General features: G+C 35.6%; 1 protein-coding gene across 1 annotated transcript in view; it reads left to right on the forward strand.

Annotated features, from left to right (window-relative positions):
* Positions 1-18,355, forward strand: part of LOC120626850 (homeotic protein ultrabithorax) — a 194,561-nt gene extending 176,206 nt beyond the window's left edge. Inside the window, exon 3 of the transcript XR_005658877.1 lies at positions 18,298-18,355. The gene's annotated coding sequence lies outside the window, so the exon portion shown is untranslated. The remainder of the gene's footprint in view (positions 1-18,297) is intronic.
* The last annotated feature ends 1,595 nt before the right edge of the window (positions 18,356-19,950 follow it).

Raw genomic sequence — 19,950 nt, forward strand, 5'->3', positions numbered from 1 at the left:
GAGCCACAGGTAGCCCAGGGTTCAGTTGCTAGTTCATAACGATAGTGCGCCGGTCCAGTAATTGATGTTATTAATTTTCTTGGGTAATACGGTTAGTGTGAAACGGTATGTTAATGTGAGATTTTGTGTCCTCAGTTTAGTGCCATACGGTTGGTGTTTTGATATTCCTAAATTGTAGAGCTAAGCAATTTTTGATTAATGTCTATAAAGTGTTTTATAGTTATGAGCGGGCAAAGTAAGTAATATTACTATACTAATTAACTTTAAATAAGCTAATATTGGTTTATTTATTATCGTCAGTATCGCTTAAAAAGAACGCTGACTAGATTAATTAATAATTGTGCGGAGTTACCATAGGAATGAGTTCGTCGTGTCCATTAAATTTTAAACTGATACTAACAACGTCTCACTGCTGGGCAAACAGCTCTGACGGCCCAACGCTCCGGTTGCTTCTTTTTTTTATTTTACAAGTTATCTCTAGACTGCAATTATGACGGTAAGTGATGATGCTGTCTTAAATGGTAGCGGGCTAACCTATTAGGGAGTATGTCAGTTACATTAAACGGTTTCTACGCGACCGGAACGTTCAATCGCTTAGCGGCACGACTTTTTTGGTAGGGTAGTAACTAGCCACGGACGAAGCCTCCCACCAGAACAGAACAGAGAAAATTCAAAAATTTAAAAATTCCCAATACCCCTGCCAGGATTCGAACCCAGAACCTCCAACTTAAAACCACTGCGCTTACTTCTGCGCCAGGGAAGTCGTCATTCTTTAAAACGAGATGTAAAATTCCGCTAGTGTAACAATATGTATAGGTACCTATACTAAACCTGACTTTTATGTTATGAATACCTAAAGTAAGTGGAATTTATTGTATTTCTTCAGTAAGTACGATAAACATCATTACACACCTTAAAATTACACCACGAATTCAATTTCCTATTTTAATTTACATAAGAATGCTATATTTAAGTATAACTTCCTTGAGAATTTATAAAGCAAATACCTAGTTACGTCATTAAAGAACTTTTTAATGACGAGCGGTTTTACACTGTCCGATCCGACATTGGTCTTGTCCTCCTCACGTTCACTCGTTGATATTGTATCGGAAATACGGTAGGTGTCTTATGCATAGTATAAGTATAGTATAGGTTACTAATTAAAAAGTAATTTAAGCGTCAACACAGAAAATGAAACATAGGATAATAGCTCTAGCAGCTCTAGTACTCTCTAGTAATTATTAATGGCTATAAAAAATCGTAGGTTACAAGTTCGATATATTGGTTTTTTGCTGGTTTTTCATAAACTATTTGATCTAGTTCCACACTTTAACCCCCGAGTTCCGAGGCATCGCATGGATCTAAATTCTACACAATTACGTAGTTGATATCTCATGTCCTAAATAACGTGCAAGTCTGGAATGCCTTTTAGATTCTGCTTTCTACGCCATCTAAAATAAAAATACCTTATATTATTTTAAGCTCAGGCTAACTCTCTTTTTAGCGTGAGTGCAGTCCATTATAGTTCCACATGAAAAAAAAAAATTAGTTTTTACATGCCAGCTGTCACCTCTCATCGACATCGTAACCGTATGGTGTGAGAAAGCTTTCACATGTTTCCTAATTAGATGTATTTGTCATTTAATATCGGGGTAATAAATAAAGCACCTAATTATTAGAAGTGAAAAGAACGGATAGTAGAAAGTATACCGAGATCCCAACTGTCGATTGTACTGCATGTACTTTGGTAGCTACCTACATTGTATCCAAACTTATCAAAATAATTTATTGGGGAAAAATTTAATTGGAGAATATTACGCCCCATATTTATTGCCCTAATAATAGGTAGGTGAAGTTATTTAGGGAGGATTGGTAGAAGACGGTTGCGTTGATACAAGACAGCAGGTTTTTTAGAAATAACCTATTGGTACTTTGAGAGGTCTAATTCAGAACAGTATTTCGGAAAAACGCAGTTCGCAAGGAAATTAAGCTTAGATTGGAGTTTCCAAATACATTAATCTATTTACTTATCTATCGACGCAGGCTTAATCGATTATTATCACACAAGATAGTGATAATGACAATGATGGTAATCTCAAAGTGCTAGCTTTCTTACTCCAGAATAATACTGGAAATTGCACCCGATTTAAATTTTTTTGGCTCAGCTCAGAAATTAAACCCTGCACTGAGAGATCCTTCTGATTCCATCCAATATGTTAGTACCATAAATATATAATGTAATCATTCAGCAATACAAATACATTAAACAAATCTGTCTACCGAAGAAGTAGATAAACGTATCGCAGTTAATGAGATTTCTCCTTGCTTTATCGCCGGGAAATCAAGTTAATTCTTCAGTATCCATGTGTCTTCCCCGCCCCGCGTGAAGGACTGAGATTCGTGATAAAAATGGGAACGTCCCTATCCATGCGTTACGGTTCCTACGATCCCTTAAATTAAGAAAGAATATACATTGTGATGTATAATGCTGTTATTTTGTGGTACGGAGCATTAATTTTCTACTGCATGTAAGTACTGACTGCGAAGGAAATGCACTTGATGAGGTAAATTTTGACATATGACATGACATATCTTCAGTCTAGGCATGTTTTAAAAATACTATATACACTTGTTGTTGTGTCACTTGTTGTATCACTTTCACGTCACAAATATGTGGTTTAAAGTGTTACTGTGAGAGTGCCTAGTTATGTAGTCGTATTCCGTATCTAGCAAATCTGTCCAGCCGGATATTTGACGTACAGTCTGTTGACAGAAATTTATAGTGTGCCCATTGATCAGAAAACCTAATTATAACCTCGTGTTGAAAATCAAAGTCAAAATCAAACATTACTTTATTCAAATAGGCCCATAGTTGGCACTTTTGATGTGTACATTACAAATTTACAATTTGTACATGGTAGTGAAGTAATGGTTTACATCCATAAACTCAAAACTAAAGCTACGAGTGTTCGAAACGCATCCTAAAGTATATCGGTTTCGCTTAAGATTACACATGTACATAGCGCAGCACATTTTGGATGTAATCAATGCATCAAAAGTGCCATCTATGTGCTTATTTGAATAAAGAAATATTTGACTTTGACTTTATCTGTGGTACACCACTTTAGTAATGTTACCAGAGGATGATTATCGTTCATCGTTGGATACGATATCCATCCATCCTTTCGTATTTTACAGTATTTTTGCTACAGAATTCCGTTATCAGAAAACAAAGTCTTGATTTACTTAATAAATTAGCTATTTCATAAAGTGATAGGGTACCTACTAATTGTAACGTAAAGTACCCAGTAAGGTACCTACGTAATATTTTTAAAAATCTTTGAATTAAGTTTATAGAGTGCAGCGTAGATATTGCTCTCATACATAGCTGGTATCAAACAAAAGTTTGGTCACGCTTAATGCCTTTACGACTGCCGGGGGTGACATAAAGAAAATGAAAAACATTTTGTATTATTCTTGTTGCGCTCTTGTCCCGCCTAACTTCAACGACCCTCGGAAAGCGGCTTGCAGACGTGCTACTTTCACGCGATTTGGAAGATATTCTAAATTAAGGCAATTAATTCGTAGATTCAATTTTACTAATTGCTTACGGTATTATGAATTTTTATTGTTATGCAAGTGAAGAGATGAGTTTAAATGGTTAAACTAAAATTACTCGACGTTCATTAAAATGAAAAACATACTTTAATTATGATTATAACATTATCTCAACTGAATAAATCGGAAATATTTAAAAAGTGTGTTTATTTCTTTGATTAACGGTTATATGTGAATTCTTTTACGAATTTAGATACCTAGCTAGCAAGCCGGAAATCTTAAATATCAATATTTAAGATTTCCGGCTTGCTATCTTGCAAAAATGTACAGTTCCTGTTACACAGTTAGCTACAGTTAAGATAATAACAAATTGTGTTTTAGCTTAAAAAAAAATTTAAAAAATAATGCGTCTGTCGCCTTGATGTAGGGTTCCTATATCTTCCTTCCATTCCCAGTAGCTTCTGCTTAGACAAATATCTACAGAAACTAGTTACGTGTTTCGACTCTAATGTAAGTAGCTTTTTAATATTTATCTCCTGTGATATATTTCTCACTCAAGCATATAAATTACAATCTTTTTTAGTCATTGTTTCTATATAGTAGGTAATAGTACTCATCTATAATTGTTGCAGTCTATATGGTGTGGGGCAGTTATATTAAGCCGTACATTCCAAATCGGATATCCCCAAATTGCCCTTGTCTCCCAATTATAATAAAATAGCGGTCACCACCACCATGCCAGGTCGTCGTCATTTAGTAATTTTCGATTTTGTATTCCAATACAAGTTAGCCCTTGACTGCAATCTCACCCGGTGGTAAGTGATGATGAAGTCTAAGATGGTAGCGGGCTAACCTGTTCTGGAGTATGGTAGTCACACCTCTAATAAGTTTCTACGCGACATCGCACCGGAACACTAAATCACTAAGCAGCACGTCTTTGTCGGTAGAGCCACGTCCAAATCCTCCCACCAGACCAGACCAGACCAGAGAAAATTCAGAAATTATAAATTTACAAATTGTCCCTGCCGGAAATCGAACCAGAAACCTCCTACTGAAATTCAAAGCGTACCGTGGCACCAGGGAAGTCATCAAAACCAGGGAGGTTACTAACCATTTGAGTGTCATAGCGAATGAGGTCGTATTCAAAAGGATTCACGTACCCTGAACGTTCACAACTACACGGAATACGAATTAAACTAAATAGTAACACATATTTATGAATAAATTCCTTAAATTCACATAAACTCGTGAAATCGCTGGAGTGAGGAGAGCGCGATACGCTATAAACTTGTCAACTGAAACTATTCCTGTGCTGTTTGTTTTGCTTTTGACAAATCACGTCTCGGGGCGGCGCCATCTTGCATTCCTCGAAATACTATTTGGACATAAAACTTCATTTACCTTAATTTATTAAGTAATTTCCCGTCTAACATTAATATAATTAGGAATACTTTTTCTCTAAGCCTTGAAAAGTCGAAAGTTATGAAATGCAACTGGCATGAATATCTTATAGCGAGCAAACAATAATACTTTTTGCAAATGAATTGATACTAATTTTGCATACATTTTTTATTATATTAGGAAGCCGGGAATAATATAGTTCCTGCTAAATTTTCAGCTTTTGAAACGTTGAGTTAGTCTGTTTGTAGAATCCGACATAAAAGCACTTGTTTATTGAATTATTTCTATCGCGAATATTATTATATCTTTTCTGTGTTCAATACAGTCTTTGTTACATCCCCAGATGCGTCAAATTTTGATTTCTTAACGTGCGTAATATTTGAACATTTAATTAAAATCATGCCTGTCAGGTGTTCCTTCTGAAAAGGATAAAGGTACTTTTAAATAAATAATGTAGGTCTTACCTTTTTTACTTTTTAATAAAAAATAGATACCTACTCCCTGGTAAAAGGGTGTTTTGTCCAAAACAAAGAATCCGTTAGCCAAGTTTTAGTCCAAATTCTAGCCAGCAAATCTCTAAATTTTTAAGCCACATAATAAATATAATTTATGTTGCGTTTCGAGGTGTTTTTTTTCGGAATATTCGTGATATTCGCCGAATTGTAGTCCTAAAATAAATCATAAATAGAGACGTGTGTCCAAAACAAAATTAAGGATTTGTAAGAACAAATCATAATTCTTAAATATTATATACCACCGTCACATAACTCAACCCCCGCGGCCCGGCTTCGCTCGTAATTCGTCGTGTGTGGCTCGCGAGTCTCCTATATCTCCGTCTTTGTAATTTGGCCTGAATACTCTATTATTAGCATAGAGAATTGAACTTTATTTGTTTTACAAAAGGGTTGATTGTTGATCGGTTGATGGGTGAGAGTTAAGACATTATGGCATTTCTTTAAAGCAAAGCCTTAGACAAATGTGATCTATGATAGAGTTGATTTCGGTAACGAGGTCCGGAGAAGTTGATGTATTGTCACGATTCCTATTTTTCTTAGGAATACAAGGGAAAAAATAAAAAGTGTGAACACAGCTACTAAATTACTGTGATGAAGAATAGTTTATTGTGAGATCACGTGATTCTGGGTAATAAAGATCACGTCCCTGGAGTAATCTTCTCTCTCCAAGATATTGTTATATTTTTCCCTTGTTTGCTGAGATGAAAGATTGTTATTTTACCGCTCAACAAATATTGTATACAGTGTACCATATTATTTATATAGATACAAATTATAACAAGGTCGCTGTATTAAAATTTAACATTGGGCTAAACCTCTTTCGTTGTTTAGTAAATTTTAGAACTGAAACGCGAAAATACCTGTATATACCTATCAGTTTGTAAGGACTTACATAAGTAAAAAAAGGTTTACTTGGAATTATAAGTAGGTATTAAACACACATTTTTTTGGTAGTAGGTATTATGGTCTCTCCAAACATAACAGTCAGTGTTCTGCCTGAGGCGACAATTTGCTTTCAAATGATTTTTATAATCTCTACAACACTTGTACCTATCTGGGATATAAGGATTTACGATTATTAAATTTTCTGGAGCATGCCCTGACAGACATACATTTTGTAATTGCGATACGTTTTACAACGCAGAAACGCTGCACAAAGTGTCAGAAATCTAAACTGAAACCTCAGTAATTACATTGCATTTAGTCACACATCTGCGAAGGACTGTAAATAACGGTTAAGAAACGGACGTCGCCAACACTTCCGTATTGGCGGATCCGGGGGCCTTTATTCAAAAGCCCTGACACTGATCAGTCTGAATAGACCCAAGATGTAGGTATTATCATAAAGCTTATATATTATTTAAACTAGTACAATTTTTGGTTGCAATTCAAGTTCCTAGGTTGTAGTAGGAAATTTCAAACAAAAACAAGTTTCTTACAAAAAAGCTACTCAGACGGTTTAAGTAATTTTATCCAAATTTTATTGGTACTTACCTACTGTTCATGTTAAAAGCTAGACGAAATCGACACAGGAAATGCGTTGAGCTTCGAAATTGCACTATTCTAGAATATTTTTCTTACAATTACACTTATGACATAAGTGCTTATTCACATTTAATTTGAAGTTCCCTATAACCGGAAAAACGGGAGCCCCAATCTAATTATATATCATAGGTAATAGAAAAGAGCTACGTATCGATGGAACATGAAGTACGGAACGGTGTCTTTGGTTTGGTAGTGTAAACCTGAAGCCAGAGCTACTTTGGGTAGTTCCTTAAGACTCTCCGAAATATATCTTATAGAGACCAATTTAAATACAACTTTGTTGATGATGATTGCTTCTAAGCAACCTTGGCACTGAGAGTCAACGGTAAATGTTTTTTTTTTAAATTACATATGTCTTACCCATAATGATCTCTGTTATCATGTTATAATAGCGTTGGTGTACCGACAAACGATTTTTGCAGTCGATTTGTCAATGCCGTACATTGATTTTATATTATAAAAACTAGACGTGAGTCTTGTACGTCAGTAAAGCCTTTGATTATACATATTATATTGCGAACGTATAAATTGCAATGTTGCCAACAATATCGTGTTATTTCTTTGGCATCGACGACGACTGGGTGATTTATTTCGCCATACCTACCAACCTACAAAAGTTTTCGGATTAAATAGTTTTTCTCGTTTCAATATTTGGCAACAAAACTATTTTTTTCCTCCCGCTGTATTTTAAATTAAGTGTGTGAATTATGGGAGTGTGTCTCCATTGATATATGCTGGTTTTGTAATTAAAAAAAAAACACATAAGTCGTTTGTATTTTAAGAACAACTTCACTTAGATTGCCTAGTGACAACCGATAGTTAAGGCTTCGGGCTTCTGATTATTTTTACAACACAATTATTGTTTGAGGTTAATTGAATCCAGGAAAGGTTTAATTAAGATCATTCATGCGTTTCTATATAATCTGTCTTTCTGCCTAGACGAGGTTGTGCGGGATAATAGGTGTTTTGGTTTAGGTTATGGAAGCTGATGTTGCACCCTGAAAGAAAAAAAGAATCAAATATTAATATGGTTAAAAACTAGTTTTTAGATACTAAACAAAAAAAAAATAGAACAGCAGGAATATGTTCATTTATTATTAAACTTTAGTGCTTCCTGAACATATAATACCTATATATGCTAGTAATACAAAAACAGAACGGGCAACTGATTTATAAATGTACAATACCATAACATGATTTTTTTCAAAAGTAATTGTAAGTATCATCTATAATACTTTTACTAACTAAAAATCGAAGTAAGGTAGGTATCTACTTAACAGCAGCGTGCACATCAAATATGCACAAATGCATACTCTAAAAATTTCATATAGCTTATATAGAAGGAATATTTAAATTTAACTTCCTGCTTTGTGCATACCCTTGGTTAAAACCCATATGCACGCCACTGCTACTTAAATAACTTTTAAACTTGTAAAAGTTCTTGGCCACGAAGAGAATTTTTTATATTAGTCAATGAATCATTATTTAAATTTGTCATCAGTCATCGCTAAAACAATTCGCCCCAAAGCCATTTAACTAAAACCACGTAAGCGTTAACCTAATGTATGAACCTAAAATAGTTGCGCCGGGAACCCTCACATATTCGGCCTAATGGCGACACATAACAAAGTGTTACGGAAATAAATAGCCAAAAAAGGAAGGATTAGAGACCGTGCGTTGCTCGCATTAGTCGCGTCTAAAAATAAAATTAATCCGTGCAGTGTGAAAGTTCACTATGGCGGCAATCTGTAAGGTAGAGCAAACATCTTTATTTTTTTCGTCTTTTACGACATAAATCTAGTGATTTGTCACTTAGGACTCTCCTTTGTTGTAGCATGCTCCTTTAGTTAGAAAGTGTCCATGGTTTGCTTAGTAATTTACATATATAATATATAACTCATCATTCATCATTTCGACGGCCAGCTGGCGCAGTGGGCAGCGACCCTGCTTTCTGAGTTCTAGGCCGTGGGTTCGAATCCCACAACTGAAAAAAGGTTGTGTTATAAACATAATTGTTTTTCAGTGTCTGGGTGTTTATCGCTATATTATAAGTATTAATGTGTATTATATTCTTTAAAATATTCAACAGCTTTCTTAGTACCCATAACACAAGCTAAGCTTACTTTGGGGCTAGATGGCGATGTGTGTATTGTCGTAGTATGTTTATTTATTTATTATTATTTATCATCAGCTTTCTAACATCCCACTGCCGAGCAAGTGGCTACTCTCTCATTCAATTTAATAGCCTAAACTAACCACGCTGTTCCTACGCAGCTTCATCATCATCATTTCAACCAATGGACGTCCACTGCTGGACATAGGTCTTTTGTAGGGAGTTCCACAATCCACGGTCCTGGGCCGCTTGCCTCCAGCTCTCAGTGACTCTCCTAATGTCATATGTCCACTTCGTTAGAGGCCGACCTACGCTGCGTTTACCGGTGCGGTATCGCCATTCCAGCACATTAAAATCCCAACGTCCATCGGTTCTCCGAGCTGCATATTGCCACTTCAGGTTCAAGACTCGCTGAGCTATGTCGGTAACTCTAGTTCTTCTACGGATCTCTTGAACGCGGGTTGGTGGGCTTATTCAACAATTTATTTTATATGGAGAACTAATTATCATTATTTGACTAAGCTATATTATATTATCGCAAAATAAGTGATGCGGTTATTACGTATATACTCACACTCTAGGCTCTAAATGCGTGCTAATGGCATGTTCATACAATACTGTTGAGTCGCGTTCTGGTGAGATAACTTAAAATTTATTTACGAAATCAGAAGGTTATGCGTTTTAATTAAATTTTAAGGAAACTTTACATTTATAAATGCGATTTCACACTTTATTACTTAGCTCCATAAACTATTTTATTTATTTAACATTTTGTTCGTTGGGATACATTAAAAGGTATTATCACTATCAGATGTAATGAAAACTTCTTGGCATTTTAATCAGCTAAAACTAGCTTACTATTAAAATGAACTCCTTATTACCCTTAAGCGTTAGGAATGACGTCTTCAAAAGCCTGAGATAATAGTTTCAGGGACAGACACTCTGTATTTCTCCACGATCCAATTAACTAAGTCTTCGGCGGTGCTGCGGGTCCAAAAATTTCAGTAGGTCACACTTCGTTATATATCAGTCAATTTAGGTTGCTGTGAACAACCAGCTGTGGACAGCTGTAACGAAAAGCTTGTATAAGTAAGCTGCGTAACATATAAAATCAATGATAATAATTATCCCTACTCGTACAGATAATAAATAAAAATTGTCAAGTTTGGTGACACAAATGCTAGAATGACAGAAAAACGAGGACAAATACTTATCTTAATTAATCCCTGTATTTATTTTGATTATATCCACCTTCCTTCCACGTTGACAATGGTTGGATTATAAATGTAGTGTTATTTTTTTCAGTATCATGTTATACGAAATTTAAACCAAGCTTAAAGCGTTCAAAATTTTTAGCTTTGCCCGTCCAAAATCCTGATTTATGTCCCGACATGGGGCGGATTGGAATTTAGCACGAAAAAACTGTTTTTGAACTCTTTCACCTACATATTTTTTATGACTAGATAGCTATTTACTCTTTTAAGATTTATTGTAACCAAGCTTTACTCGCCCACCACGCTGTATATATGATGATGATGATGGTAGACATTGATTAAAGTCGTACGTAAATATGTAGGAGGTCCCAAGTTCGGTCCTCGGCAGGCACAATTTGAAATTTATAATTTCTGAATTTTCTCTACGTTGGTCATCAATAAGACAAGCTATGCTTACTTTGAGGCTAGGCGATGTATGTATTGTCGTAGTATGTTTATTTATTTATAACTGTCTATTTCTTATCCTCAGTTAGGTACTTCTAATACGTGTGAGAGAGCAGTTGTAGTAGTATATTCACTTTGTCAGTTTGTAAACTATTATATCAGCAACAATCGTGTGTGCAATGGTTTATGATTCCATTCGCTTTAATCGTGTTTTCTATGAAACTGGTTATTGCAAGGTATGAAATGTTTATTTTGCTATTCCGTTTACTTTACTATTTAGTTAAGTATTTACTTATTAAGAAGTCTCAGGTAACTTCATGAAATAGTTTTAGAATGTTTACCTCAATAACTAGTGACTAAAAGATTAACTCGCTCGCAATCGAGGCGTATTTTTCGCATATAAAACTCTGTATCGTCAAAGTAACCTATACCAAATGGAACTTGTTTTAGAGTCGCAAATCCTGTACTTTGTATATTTGTTTTAAACACGCTCTTTCAAACATCCGAGCTAAAAAATTCAGAAGAAGTTAAAGAATTCCATACTCGAAAACGACTCCTCGATTGCGAGCGAGTAAATCTGGTACTAAGGCACACTACTGGGTACAATAACCGAAACAGAAATGGCGTACGGCGGTCTCACACGTCACGCAGCCCGCATACGTCGGTGGGGATGAATTGATTGCACAGGTAGGGGTGGTATAAGCCCCGCCAGGACGGCTTTTTAAAAATGGAACCCCAATTTCGATAGAAATTGAGAATAATTTTTTTATAATTTCTCCAAACAAGGTTTCTTGCAACAATGCGTTGTGGGTTATTCTAGGATTATAGCACCTATATTTTTAAATGACTTCAAAAAGCAGAAGGTTTCAAATTCGTTAAAACCCGTAGGTATTTAGGGTACATATATGTTACGCCGATGTTTACGCTTTACTGGCTTAACTTATTTGATTTTATTTGCGAGGTTATTGTCTGTCTTCTGAGCAGGCCCCATATAATATAAGTGAGTATCTGATAGTAAAGATTTTCGGTAAAGCAGTAAAAGAATTTACAGTGTTTTAAACAATAGGTATACCTAATTATCAAGTAGGTATTAGTATAAACACTTTGAAGTTGGTTTTATTTTCTTCTTTTTATATTAAATGGCAGTAGGTACTTCTTTCCAATATATATATACAACGTGTAAAATACTGGAGAAGGATGTATAAGTATATTTTATAAGGAATCACCCTGTAAAAGTTTTAAATAAAATGAAGCATATTTATTTTTCCATACAAGAGTTTACTTATGACAACCCAATTCAAGATAATAGACCGACACGTGCATAGTACCTACGCGAAGCGACGCGTAGGTCTAAAAAATTACAGTAGGTAGTCTCTTGCTTTTAATTTTGCATGTGATGTTAGGGCTGTATGTGATTTCTTTCAGTAAAAACTATGGCAGTGGTTTACTCAATAGCGTTTCGGTTTCACAGAAGTCTCAGAGACAGCACATAATGTACCTCGAAAGCCAGTGCCAGTGACTATTTCGGTTTTCATTTACACGTTATATACTAGTAAATATACCCATTATTAAATGATAAAAAGAAAAAATATAAAAAATATTTATATTTATTAAAATGTACAAGGTCATCATAAAAACTGTTACTTCCGGTATGTAATCGTTAATAATTAGGCAGTTTTTTTCAATAGTTATCAGCGTTGTCACACACAAATCATGTACATCTAATCTTCTTACAATTTGCATACAAATTCAAGTATTTACACATTAATCTAATATGCGTTAACGAATGTAATAAAATCCTCGTACCGGTGGGGTGGGTGAATCTGAGACAATTTGCCGCGCGCGCCCCTCGCTAAGCCCACCTATGTGTCTTTCTTATTGCCGGCTAAATCTCGAATATACAACTAAGATTAATTCCCGCTGAAAGAAAGGGTGCGCGCCAACCCTTTATAGTCGGCCATTGCAACCAAGTGTCGGTGCACAGGAAAAACGGATTTCGTGCGAATTGCTCGGACCCCATCCGTCAAAGCGGTTACATAATATTTGTGGTCTGTTCCCGTGGTAGAATTAACCTACCTAATAATTATAATCTTACAGATTTCGATGCCAACTTAAACTACAATATTTATTCTTCTAGCTATTTAAGGTAAATTAGACCATGCAGTCACATAAAGATAAGTTTGTGATAGCTTGAATTGACACATAGCATGTTATTTTGTTAGTCTAGTTAGGACTTCGGCGTCAATTTCGGGGAGGCTGAGTTCGAACTCCGGCACGCGCCTCTAAGTTATCAAAGTTATGTGCGTTTTATGCAATTAAATATCACTCGCTTTGACGTTGAATGAAAACACCGTGAGGAAACCTGCATGCTTGTGAGCTCTCGATAATGTTTTCGATGGCGAGTGAAGTCCACCAATCCGCACTTAGCCAGCACGGTGGTCTACGTACACCCTTCTCATTGTGAGAGGAGACCCGTGCCTTGTAGTGGGCCGGTAATTGGTTGATATGATAATGATGACGATGATGGTTTTTGTCACTGTCTAACTGTTATAAATATGATAAAGTCTCACACAGGAGAAAATGTAAGAAAAAGTGTTAAATGTTTCCCGTGGCGAAAAAATTAAAGTTATTAAATTTAATTTGTTGAATACAATAAATTAATTATCAAAAATATTCCAAAGAGGAATGTTCATTTTACAAAATTATGCATACTTTTTAATGTAACTCGTAGCTTCTACCTAATTAAAATAAACATGAACGATTCGCATTCATGAGTTTAATTACCCCGTTTTTGCACTCGTGAGAAACATTTTGGCGATAAAAGGCCGATGAGTGACAATTTGCCGATTAAATTCCAGAATAGGGTGTGGAATTAAATGATTCAAGCGATGCTAATGCTCTGTGTCTTATAATTCTGATTGTTGTTTAGATAAACGCGATTGAGTGATTGCAATGCAGTTTAAACGGAGCCCCGATGCCGTGAAATTTATCTTTACTCGATCGGAATTACAATGGCAGGGTGCATGTATGGGCGAATTCGAGATCGTGAATTATGACGTCACCGCAGCGATCGACATCATAACTCATGTTAATATCAATTTTTGATATTACATCTAGGTATATCGTGGGGGTTGTTTATTTAACAGGTATTCAAAACAGGAAGAACATATTCAGATAGGCATCATCATTCTACCCATATGGTTGGCATTGATTATTCTTTTGACGTTTTCTAAAAACAAAACACTATAACCATTTTTTAACATTATGGTTTATTTACATCGTTGGTATTTTGCGTATTGACTGGTAAGAACGTTATTCAAGAAAACACTTCGGCTACTATGTTCTTCCTGCTCTAATCCTATGTCATGCTGGCTCAGCACAACATATCTTTCAAACTTGAAAACAGACTTGTGGTTTTAAATTGATATAAAGTTTCAGCATTTAACTGGTCAATATACGAATTATCGTTGTTCATAACTAACGTGATAATATAATCGCGTCCTTAAACGAAATTCACTTGTATTTACCGTATTTCAAAATAACTAGTACTTGATATAACGTTTTCCCGCTCGCAATGATAGAATTTTCGAGTGGAAAACACTGAAACGTTAAAGTAAAATGAAATTAATTGAACTCGCATTAAAGCTTAAATTTGGCCACATTTATACAGTTAGCGCTTGGCGGAACATTATACATAGGTATATAATTTTTGATTCTCATTGCAATTTTTTTTTCGTTCTTGTGGATTCTCGAAAACTAAGCCATGAGCGATAATCTGTGGAATGTGCTTCGCGCCAAATCAGTCTTCAATTTTGGTTATTCCGTTTTCTTGCAAGTTGGTTGGTAAAAGTCGTTTAAATAAATATAATTTGAATTCGATTATGCAACAAGGCGGTTCAAAATTCTTTATTTCTGCATTACAATGCGTGCAATTCTTATCAAGGAGAGACGTCCATATTTTATCGATTTACCTAAACAATCGTTTCTTTCTTAGAACTTTTTGCTATCGACCAACTTTTTAACAGAATAATTTTTATTTGTGTGTTTTTAAATTTATTTTGACGTAGTCCTGATTAGATGGTCGCTTAAACCAGTATATGACTCCAATGTTACGCAACAAGGAGGGTCGATATTCATTATTTCCGCGGTAGAATGCGTGCAACCCTTATCAAGGGAAGACGCCCGTTTTTTCTCGGTTTTCCCAAATAATTTATTTAGCGGGCCGGCATCAATTTATCTCTGTGGGAGCTAATTTCGCGTCGGCCCGGTGGCTGGCTTGCGCATGTTGTAACTCAACAAATTGCGCGTCCTATAGGATTTATTGCCCCTCGCACTTGACGGAGCGCCCGCCGCTCTTCTTCCATTGTTCTTGGTTGTACCGGTCAGTGTCTGTAAATAGAATTGGATTCAGGATGTTACTACACAGTAGTTTAGTTCATTAACCGCTATTCCTATTTCGATAGATTGGTTATTTTCGTTAAGCTTTAAGCTTTCCTAGGTGGGCATAATAGTCCTCATCTTCAGTCTATTTATATCCAACTATTAGCCCAAAGCCTTTCATTTGGATTTTCTTCATAAAATCCCTTAAAAACAGAGGAACTCAATACTTAATAATTTTAATATCTTCCTGAGCAAATACATGTAATTGAATGAAAACACTGTTATTGTACACAAAAGAAAAAAAGTAGTCACAGAGATGTAAACAAAGAGCAAGACAGTATAATTTGGTGGCCTTATCGCTATAGCGATCTCTTCCAAGCAACCGAAATTGCTTGATTATATAGTTCACTACCTCTACCTCTTCACCAATGGTCATTCATCGCAAAATGAAAATTTCAATAATGCAAAGATTAAACTTAAACTTAAGATTATACTGTATAATGTTAAGTTTAAGCTTACTCAAGTTATACAGTGAAGCTGATATTTCTTTCTGCTGACTACAGTAAGCCAGACAGTCGTCCCGCTCGCGCGCTTTAGCGAACGCGCAATATCAGCAACGAGGGACCTTTTAGAGCTGCTAATACAAGCTGCTAAAATGCATATAAAAATTTTGAAATCGGCAGGATTTGAACTCGCATCTCTCTGGCATCTGCGGAGTGCTTTAGGTAATTAAGGTGTCATAAAGCGATCAAAGTTATTATATGACTTTTTATCTGTCTTTTAGGGACTGTAGCGTATTCTAGTAGCAAACATTGCAGTTTCAATACTCGAATTCAATTTGCGAAGCTGCCATGTTTACTGCTAAAATAAAATATCTTCGATAGCATTTTAATTTTATATATTTGATATTTCCTCCAAGTGACAACTGATAGTAAAAAATATCTCATTTAATTATACTCTCTCTATCTCATTTATTTACTCGTGAGGATAATAACAAATATATGCTAAGTGAAAGCGTAACAAACAAACCAACTCACATTTGCATTTTTAATATTAGTAAGCATAGCGAAAAAGAGGAATTAGTTTTCTTAAATTTAAAGATAAAAACTGAACTGACGTTTTAAATGTATTGCAATGTTTACAAAACTGTTACTATTGAAATAGTAGCTGAATTACAACCTCAGTTCCCGCTTACTCAAATGTTTAAGGCAAACATTCGCCAATACGCACAGTTTGGGATCTTCTACTTGTTAAATCTCAAAGTATTTAAATCAATTGTTTATTCTACCAATTCAGTATGTTTTTATATGAATCTACACTTATATTATTAATGCGAAAATGTGTTTATTTATTTGTTTGTCCTTACTTTAAGCCCTAAGTAAGCAACTAATCAACTTGGTTTATGGCATTAAATTAGTTAAAGGCAGCAGAATAAAATATAACTTTTAGTCCTAGAAAGACAATAAATTTCTGTTTTCACCGAATATAGTCCTTTTTGTACGACCTAAAAAAGCAATCTAACTACTTATTGACCTCGCGTTTTGGCTAGTGGCTATAATATAATTTAGAGATAGTGGAAATTTTAAAAGTTCATGACACACTCAAATTTTATTGGTAGCGGTTCTAACCGCTCTATTAGATACCGCTGCTCTTTGTAAATCAGCATATGCAAAGTGGTATAGCAATAAATCTAGCAGCTCTTGCTCGTTCTCGCATCATGTTACATCTTAATTTCAGAGCCGGCTCGACGGAGCCTGCCTGCCTGAGATACGGCCTTTTATCAAATTCAGTCAAAAGTCTTAAGTCAAAACTTTTTTTTATTAATATACTCAGACCTGTATAAGGCACTTTATGATGAGACTTCTGCTGGATGTAAGACTTTTTGTTAAAAACATTATATATACCTACCAGCCCAGAGTTGCTAGCTAATTGTCGCTATCCACCCCATGTCATTTTACTCCTCAGTGAGCATATGCTGAAGAGCATATTTAGTGATAATAATTATTAAAGTCCGCATACTTAAATTGGAGCGGCATGGTGGGTTCTCTAAAACAGGATTAAAGTAGGTCTGTGCCCAGCAGTGGGTCATTCTTAGCCGAGGCTGAAATACAATATGTTCAGCTTTATAAGCTAATGATAATAACTACATTCGTATAATTAAAACTATAGCTTTGAGGTTAGCACACAATAAACTAACGTGAATATTCTTCATGTCAATGTCAACCTCACACAATTTCACTCTAAGAGCTACCTAGTTAGAATAATAATACCTAATCAGCTTTATATCGTTTACGTAATCTTATAAACACCAACGACTGAAGTAGGTTAAAGGGCTAAAGGTCACTGCCTATAAAACATGAAACTTAAACTGTGAACTTATTGAGAGTCCCCGAGAAGTCAAATAGCTATCAAATAATCATCAGAAATTTTGGAAAAATCGATATTAACCTTAACTTTTAAGAATCTTTCGTGACCGTAGTCTATAAATAATACGGACCTGTTAGAATACTGACTCGGCTTACACGGGTTTGGGGTTCAAGCGATGTTCGCATTTCGATTCTTTTTTCAACCGGCTTCCAAAAGCGGAGGAAGGTTCCTAAAATACAATTTCGTAACTATTTTTTAATTTTAAAGGGTTAATGTGCGAACAAAAACTCAGTTAACAGTGTGATTTTCACCACTAAGTATAATAATTATCGAGCACGTACATTTTTAATGGAATCCTTAACTCCTATTGTCTTGTTTTAAAAAGAATTTCGAGGGCATAAATATAGAATTTATCTTTAAAACAAAGTTAGTTAACCAAAATCGTTAAAAAAATATATTATTTTATCTAAATATTTAACACTCACTTAGTATTTATCACCATTCTTTTTTTTACAAACTTTAAAAGCTTGCTTTTGATATGTGCTTTATATTAAAAAGTTGCGACCGACGGACGAAATCGAAATCAAAATCATAAAGGTTGGTTTTTAGTTGTACCATTTTGATAACGGAAACCTGTTAAGACATTTAAGTAATCATAGAAAAAGGCCTTTTTAACAAAGCTTTTGTTTTGCGAATGACTCGTGGGCGTTTTTTTTTTATAATTGGCATTTTATTAATTTCGCTTTTCCTTTTGTTCCAGGTGGTCGTCGCGCGTAATGCGCTGGGTAGGTGTAGAGAAGTGTCGCGAGTTCAAGTACTGTCACGAATGTCACATGTGTCAGGTGTATCACGTACGTCACGTGTGTCACGCGTGTCCCGTGTGTCTCGTGTGTCACGTGTGTCACATCTGTCAAGTGTGTTACGTGTGTCAAAGTCAGTGCGCTCCGTGTCATAGCATTCCGAGATCTCCCATTTTGTTTGCAATAAAATGAGCAGCGTGGATTGTCGTATTGCCACTTGATTTACTCCACTCGCCCGACTCGGTTTGACGTCGACAGATCAAGATATCAAACTCGACTGTCGAATAAATTTTTGTGCCAGCCCACACGAACGCTTAGGCAATCGACTGCCGAAGATTTATCGTCAAAATTTCCCGTTAGTAACGCTTACAGAGCACACTCCGCGTATCACTATTTCACAAATAAAAGAACCAGTCGCGATATCATCGTCGACTATAAATTATATGAAGCTCGTATGAAAAATACACGTTTCGATGTCCGCTTATTTATCGCTTAGCCTGAGTTATGTATACGTTATGTTAATCTCGCTTGTTATTAAATAGACGTTTCTATTAATATTAATTAGCTTCTGTCGATATTTTACTTGGATTCGAAAGATATCTATGAATATTGCGAGGTCTAGATTGAGATATCCATTGGGCGTCGTGTTGACGGAGTGGTATAGCGGAATTGGCGATATCGTGCTCGCTGATCTGCTATCGGTTCCATCGGGACGGTGGCTGTTCCACACTAGGAATAGGTTGAGTTCCCGCGTTGTTCCGCCGCGTGATATATCGTTCCGCATCTCCCTATATAAATCTTGAACGCCTGCTGAGGTACACGGGACATGGCCGTGCCGCAGCCTCGAGCTTCAAATGGAATTGTGTTTTTATTTATCGTGCGAATTGTGCCCCACTATCCCTCACCCGGTATCGCAGTTTATCTGCCAAAACGCGCAGTTGGATCGATGCAAATTTAGCTCTTAAGTTGCTCTGCTGTGTTCAAATGAAATACTGTTCATCTACTTTAACTTTGCATAACATAACATAAAAAAATTGTCTTGTAAAGTCAACCGTTTCTGAAGATGCTCACGTATTGGAATGGAACGTGCGTTGAGCTTATTTTGGAAGTTCATTTGTGTGGCGTATATAAAATATAAATTGCACCGTACAGATTTGACTGGTAGTTGTGGATTAGAGTAAATCAAGCTTATCTGATGATCATAATGACGTGAAGTCCAGCTATGTAACGCGCCTGCTTCGAACCAATCTGCAGTACTATTATGTTAACCCCAAAAATGCTACGGTCTCAAGAAAAAGGGGCATAAGTCTGATACACCTACAGTTCAAGTTTGCTAGTACAAAATTACTATCAAATCTACATTATATTTTCATTGGATGTATAGTTTTTTTCGTAAAGAGATTGTATGTTGTTTTGAAATTATATAGAGAAATGTAACTCATGCCCCTTTTCTTTAAAGGCACAAAATAGTTCGATATGGAACATTCTCATCAACTAATTTTATAACAAATCAGCGTTGTAGCTGTAGATAAACTGGAACAGAGTTTTGTAACAGTTAATAGGGTTAGAGGAAATAGTGAAAAATGTACAAATACTAATATTGATCTTACCTA

This window comes from Pararge aegeria, chromosome 10 (assembly GCF_905163445.1).
Source record: "Pararge aegeria chromosome 10, ilParAegt1.1, whole genome shotgun sequence".
Lineage (NCBI taxonomy): Eukaryota > Metazoa > Arthropoda > Insecta > Lepidoptera > Nymphalidae > Pararge > Pararge aegeria.